Consider the following 7,202-nt stretch of genomic DNA (forward strand, 5'->3'; position numbering starts at 1 on the left):
AACCCCTCACATATACTGGACAGAGCAGTCTGGACATGCACAGTAACAGAGGTACAAAATAAAGTTACGCCCTGATACTCACCGATTCGCGGAAAGTGGGACCATATTTCTGTGAAAAGACCAGCCGTTTATTTTTTTCAAATCGTGCTCAGACACGGGGCCTTGTTGCCTGCACTGTAATATGGTGTTATGTTTCACACATATCCCTGGGTGTGACAAACCAAAGAGTTTTAGATCAGAGCCCTCTGCCTGGCTCTCCAGAGTGTGACGCACCTGCTAAATCGGACACCGCAAAAGCCTTTGTCACTTTTCTGGTTTCACTCCATCCTCTCCCGTCATATTTTAAAAGTTTTTGCAGTGCGCATGCTGATTTCATTTGGATCACACCTCAAATACATTTGGCAGAAAAGTCTGCAAATATGACCAACTTCACAACACAGAGTCGGAAAAAGACGCTCAAATGACCCACAATTCATGGAGGGAAACTGTACACCTTTGGTTTGAAGGTTGATGATTGTATAAAGAAGCTCATTGAGTGACAAATTAATCCAGAAAAAGCCACCGTTTCTGATACAAATTCCATAAATAAGCGAGGGAGAACTTTAAAAGAATAACACGTATATTGATGTCATTGCATGGCCATGGAGTTACAGAGCTGCAGAAGCATAAATCAGGCTTTAGGATTTTAAGGAGCACTCAGTAGCGAACTTAGAAAAAGACTGACTCGTCCAAATGTAATCTTTTAAATGCACATAATGTCTGACACTTATTTAAGGCAGGTGTTTATTTTTTTCAGACAAAGTTTTGACACGGTCATTAAATGAAGCAGGTCCCAATTCAGGATTCTCCATAGATCTTTTGGCACATCCTGACTGTAACTAATCATACACATAACAGATTTTGTCCGTTTAATACAAATAACAGTTTTTGATTATAACGGACAAAATTCGCTGGTCCACCTGAATTCATTATATGTGAGTTTTACTGTATCTTGAAGCTGATATGGATCACCGCCAAATTTTATTCAGAGCATTCCTGACACAATGTCCACAGTACACGAGAGAGACAGGCTAATCAAATAACCTTTGTCCTCCTCTGCTGGTTTGTGGAGGCAACAGGCGGAAACACTAGATGTGGCATTTTACACATCACTCTGATGTCATGTTTGATGACTTCGGTTTGAACAACAGTCTCATGTTGGCTAAAAATCATACATATCCATTCAAGGGCCAATTTGACACCAGCAATAGTCATATTTTGAGTCAGAGTGAAGTCGACACAAGGGACATGAACGTTTTATTGAAATGGAAGCAGAGCGAGAGACAGAGAATATGAAACGACAACTGTGGTTTAGAGAGAGGAAGTTTCTTTTCATCACCAATCACTCAGGGATCCAACAGTTCATGTCTTTATGAGCGAGAGCGGTGGACGGGCATGATCAAGGCAAGTTAAAATCTACATTTATAATAGATTTAATGACTACTCTTCCCGCTGTCGTTATGCTCACATCTTGTGGTCAGAGAGTTGATTTGCATAACCTTCTCTCATGTTAAACTGATCTTTCTAAATCCGACACTTTGAGATTTAACATCTCTAATATATTGACAGGTGGGAGGCGTAAAGTCACAGAGGCAGAGTCACGCTGGCTGATGCGAGTCAACATTTCTTTTTCCCTTCTCCTTCAGTAAAATGTTAAATCCATCGAGGCCGGACCACAAGAACCTCGGTGAGGAGGACAGTTCTGGGTCTGATGCAGGGTCAGAGGTCAGTTTGGAACCTGGGACAGATCGTTTTGGCTTCATTCTTACCAATGGGTCTGCAGCTGGGTGAGCAGTCTCACATTTCTGTTTGTGTTACTTTCCTCTTCCTGATTCTATTTTTCCACTAACAGTTTTAAAAAGTGCACACGGCCAAGATTATTTGTACATCATTACATTAACAGTATTATGATGTATTTGTAAAATTCATTTCAAACCCATTTATGTTCATACAGTGTGTGAACACATTAACTATTGATGCCAGTTATTACGAGTGATTCTGTCACTCCAGCTTGTGCTTTAAGCATAAAATAAACCTAAGATAGATACATTTTGAAACATTTGTAACAATTTTGAAAGATCTAATGCAAAACAAATAGTTCTGAACTGAAAATTTATGACTGCAGCATCCTACAGGTGAAATGACCCATTTTCTTCTGAAAGATAAGATAAGAAAGAACTTTATTAATCCTGAAGGAAATTATTTTTAATTATTTTCACAGAGATTTCATAGAGATTTTCACAGACAAAGTAATTTTCATCTAAAGAAACAAAACTATCTAAGCTAAACAGCAACAGCAAAAGTAAAATGAGCACAAACAAATTATAAGATGATGTTTTTATGATACATCAACATCTGGTTCCACTTAAAAAAAAAAAAACTTGACATCTAAAATGCAGCCAGAAGGTAATGGGTCAATCAGACATATACTGAAAATTTACAACAGTTTCCCTAATCTCCTTAAAACAAACAAACAAACAACAACAAAACAGGAATAGAACCTTTACTTGAAAATAAATAAGTAAATAAAGTTTGATCCTTACAGCTGGAATAACGATACAACCACAAAACAAGTAAATTTATCAGAAAAATAAGACGTAAATGCAGGTAAACATGGCATTAGACACGTTTGTGAAGGGAAACTTTTTCATATAATCTCCATCTGGTGATCTTTACTAGGCTGAACAAGTGATTTATCATGACTTTTAACCTGTGTAAAATTCATACTCTTAAAAAATAAAGCCACCAGGCCTGTTTAAAGGCCTCCAATTCCATTCTTTTAACATTTCAAAAATTTGAAACATGAAATATATTGTAACACTGCAAGACACTCAGGAATGCTGTGATAATGTCAGTTGATACATTTTACAGAAATGTGTAAAACTCCACGCCAAGCTGTATTGAACATGGTGTATGTGTGAAATGTTGACATTTAATTTCCACAACAAAGTTTATTTTTGATTAATATGGAATCTATTTTGAGAAATATGGTTATTCTATAACATGGCAAAAGATACAGTCAACTACACACATTTAAGTGGTAGGTTTATGAACCAGTGCAAATAGAGGAGAACAGCTGAACAACTGTTACCTGCTGTCTTTGCACTTTTCCCCGGTGATAAAGGTCTGGGCTGTTGCCATGGAGACTTCGCACCGCCTTTGCGTGGTTTTCCTGTTTCCTGTTGCTGCCTTTCACCAATAACAAAATGCATGCAGCAGCTGTGCACAGTGACTTAAAGACCTCATTTAAAGGTGATAACATACTTTACATACACCTTTAAGAAAATCCTTCAAGTTCAGTTTTTTCGTATTGCATATACTTTGCATATAAAAAATATAATTGTTAAGGCAATTATAATGTCTACTTTATTTCTGTATAAAATTAGTAAAAAAAGTAGTTATGAGATCGTTAATATGAACTGACCTATATGTACTGTATGTTAGGGCCCCTTTACACATAGCAGGAATAAGTACACATCAGGGCGAATCACGGCGGAACAGCTCGCATGAGCGAACCACGAAACCATTGAGCCGACGGGCAGGCGTGAACAAACCCGCTGTGATGGTGTCGTGCACACAATGGTGTTGTGTGAGCAGGAACACAGTGCGAGCAACTGGGATGTGGTGCACCATATTGTGCCACTGATGTGGAACACAATAAAATAAAAACCAGCTGTATAATTAGTGAATATCACTGGGTTGATATAAATAATAAATAAAATGGGACGTAATACAGAGTCCTGCTGTTACATAACCCTGGTTAATTAAAAAATAAATGCCACTCACTGGATTCGAACCTGCAATTTACAAAAGCTCTAATTACCAGACAGAAACTTTACCACTGTGCTACAATCACTGTCTTATAACAGGAGCATGAAATGGCTAAAATCAACAAGCAGATAAGCATATTTTTTTAAAAGAGAGAACAAAGCGCTATGATAACTGACCAAATGGTGTTTGTTACAGCCTATTTCTGCTGATACGTGACTGAAAGTGGCGTATTTGTTGCACTGTTTGATTGTCATATGGTCCTGCAGCACACTCCTCACAGGACACACGTGTCAGGCCGTGCCCGTGTGCATACCTGGCCTAACGCACATGTCCTGTCAGACAGATGTGACATTTAGATTGCCTGCTGCGTGTTCACATGAGCTGACGGTCCATTTCTCCAGTCCGTCGCAAAAGCAATATATTTTTTTATAGATTTCCACATGAAGACAGCAAGCACAAACACGCGTGTGTCCGTCAAAACACGAAACATGTTCTGCAGCTGTGACTTCCGGGACCAGAGATGTCTCAACAGCTGTTGGCAGCCAGCCATGCCCCCGTCCTGTCAGCACACAGACCAAAGTGTCACTGTGATCAGATGAGAGGTGCCTCACCTGTGCGGGGGGGGGAATCACACGTGTTGTGGGGGGAGCAGACACTCTGGCATACCAAATGCATACTTGGCAACTTCACAGTCATGGGGGCACTTAGACAAATTTCACCGCCAGTTCGAAAGTCATGCTGGTGTACGAGGCGTTGGAGGCAGTTACGATTTCACAAATATTGAATATGATTCCTGATTCATGACCACATTTGCACTATGTGAGAAGGGGCCCTTAGCTTTTCAGGGGGTCAAAAGTTTAAATGTTGATTTTAGAGTCAAGTTGTCCTCCTTGGTCGACAGATTTGTAGGTCATGATGATGGAACACTCTCTTCAAAATAGACAATGTCACATTTTGATCTGATGCCTCCAACTTTTCCATCAGTTCCTTAGCTGTGATCCTACTGTTCTGGCTGATCTTTAAAACAAACATTTGTTCATCTCTGTGTTTGGGCCTCCTTTCAATGATATAAAATCGGTATCATCTCAAGTTTCTTGTATTTTTGGACAACAGACTGTACAGTTGATTGTCTTGCCTTTAATTTTAAGATGGACCTAAGGATTGTGCTCTGGAAGTCTTGGCTACATTCTGGGGCCCAATTGCCAATGTTGATATTTAACATTTTAGTGATTATCGGTATCAGACATTTATCAGCTATTTATTTGCTGATAAGACAATTTCATTTGCAGCGCTTGCTGTGGTGACCCATTGATCGCCCGATCAGACTTACTTTGAAAGCTGACAAGTGTGTTTTCAAAATAGATTGCCAGTCAGTCAGCAACTTGAATTTTCCTTGTGCCCAGAAAGCTGCACTTTGTGTGTGTGTGGCTGCTTTGAGTGAAGGTCATGCTGAAAGGTTCTGTGAATTAAACATATGCTGTCAGGCATTTCAAGAAAGATTTTCTATTAAAAGGTTGTGTTATTCTAAATTTTGACAATTTTGTTTATTTACCTTTTTTCCTGCAAGTAAATATAGGTTTCAAATATCAGTTATCGGTCTCCTAGATTAGTAAAAATTGGTGTCGGTACTGAAAAAACATATTGGTTGACCTCTACTTAATTCTTTAGATCCCCAACAGATAAGATTCTCAGACACAAGAAGGCACTGTTTCTTCAGGTTGGCCATTAAATACAGAGATCACTACGTTCACACCTAATTATGCACATTTAAGTTCAAAATAATTCCAACAGTTTCTGATATTTTCTGTACTGTTTACCGAGGCATTCATTTTGGTGTTTGGAAACAACTGACTCACCAAAAATCTGACATCATAAATAAAAGCTGAAATAAATCTGTTTTGTATTTAAAATTATTTCATATGAAAATAGACATGATTATTTTTGATAAAATGAATATGTGCAGTTGGGAAAAACTGAGTATTAATGTTATTAGCCAATGTGTATGTAAACGTATGTCTACATCTGTAAATGGTCAGTTAAGTCCATAAGCATGAGAAGCTGTGACCTATCAGACGCATGAAGCCATTTTTCTTCCCTAATACATAACGGTTAGTGATGGAACAGTGCGCCTCCATCGTGGTTCAGTATGAATTATGGTTTCAAGGTCACAGTACGGTTCATGTTGTGGTGTTTTCCTGTCAGGTTTCCTCATACAGGTTTAGAACAAGATCATTAAAAACATGGAGTAATGTCGCTTGAAATGTTCAACATTTGGTTGGAGGATCGAGTTTCCACACTCAAACAAATGACTCATTGGATGAACTCAGTTTAATTATGAGTAGGATTTCCACCTAATAAATATATGTAGTCCCAAATAAATTCAATTAAATTATCTTGCATGGATGCACTTTATTTGAGTTGGGGCTACATATATTTATTAGATAGAAATCCTGCTCATAACTGAATTGAGTTCATCCAGTGCATCAGTTTTTTTGAGTGCACATCCTGAAGATTCTGCTCTGAGTTTTAACATTGCATTTTGCATTATCACATTAAAAACAAACTTCTTAGCATGACAAATAGAATTCATAGTCAATGTTACAGACCTCACATTCTTTTTTTTTTACAGAAAGCAGTTGGAATATGTAAAAAAAATATATATACATTTTTTTTTTTTTGTTTCACTTTTTGCATTTGTATTAGTAATGTTGGTCCATCGCCTGAGTTGGTCAGGCAAAGGGAAGCCAAGTGGATTAATATTATTGACCAATGGGATCACATCGTGCTGAAGAAGACAACTAGTAAGGTACAGTGCACCCCAACTGTGACCTGTAATGTGATGGAAATCAGCTTTGAATGAAGACTGATGAACATCCACAGTAATGAAAAGCTCAAATAAAACCACTGTAATGATTACTTTGACTGCTTATCTTTGATCCACTGTTGCTACCGTTTCATCAGGTCAAAGTGCAGTCTCAGAAAGGGATTCCTGCGTCACTCAGGTCGAAGTGCTGGCCGCTGCTGTGTGGAGCTGCTGATAGGATGAAACAAAACAAAAACCTCTACCAGGTGAGATGATTCACATTTTTTCTGTGATAGGTACCACATTCAGTTGGCATCTTTGACTTAAGGCCTTGCATTTAGTTTGAAAGAACACAACTTTTTGTACAGAATAAAACAAAGAGGCAATTATTAATATGCACACATTCTGATTAGTTTGCAATAAAGCATTCTTGAATAATTGTCATTTAAGACATTCATGCAATAAATAAATAACTCAATTAGAAGCACTCAGAGAGTGCAAACCTCCGCCAAGGCCATGGGGTCACTGACGCCGTAGCATCTAGACGCCATGGAATCACTGAACCTAAAAAAGTCTAACAATGATGTTT

The sequence above is a fragment of the Thalassophryne amazonica genome, chromosome 11, assembly GCF_902500255.1.
Source record: "Thalassophryne amazonica chromosome 11, fThaAma1.1, whole genome shotgun sequence".
NCBI classification, from domain to species: Eukaryota; Metazoa; Chordata; class Actinopteri; order Batrachoidiformes; family Batrachoididae; genus Thalassophryne; species Thalassophryne amazonica.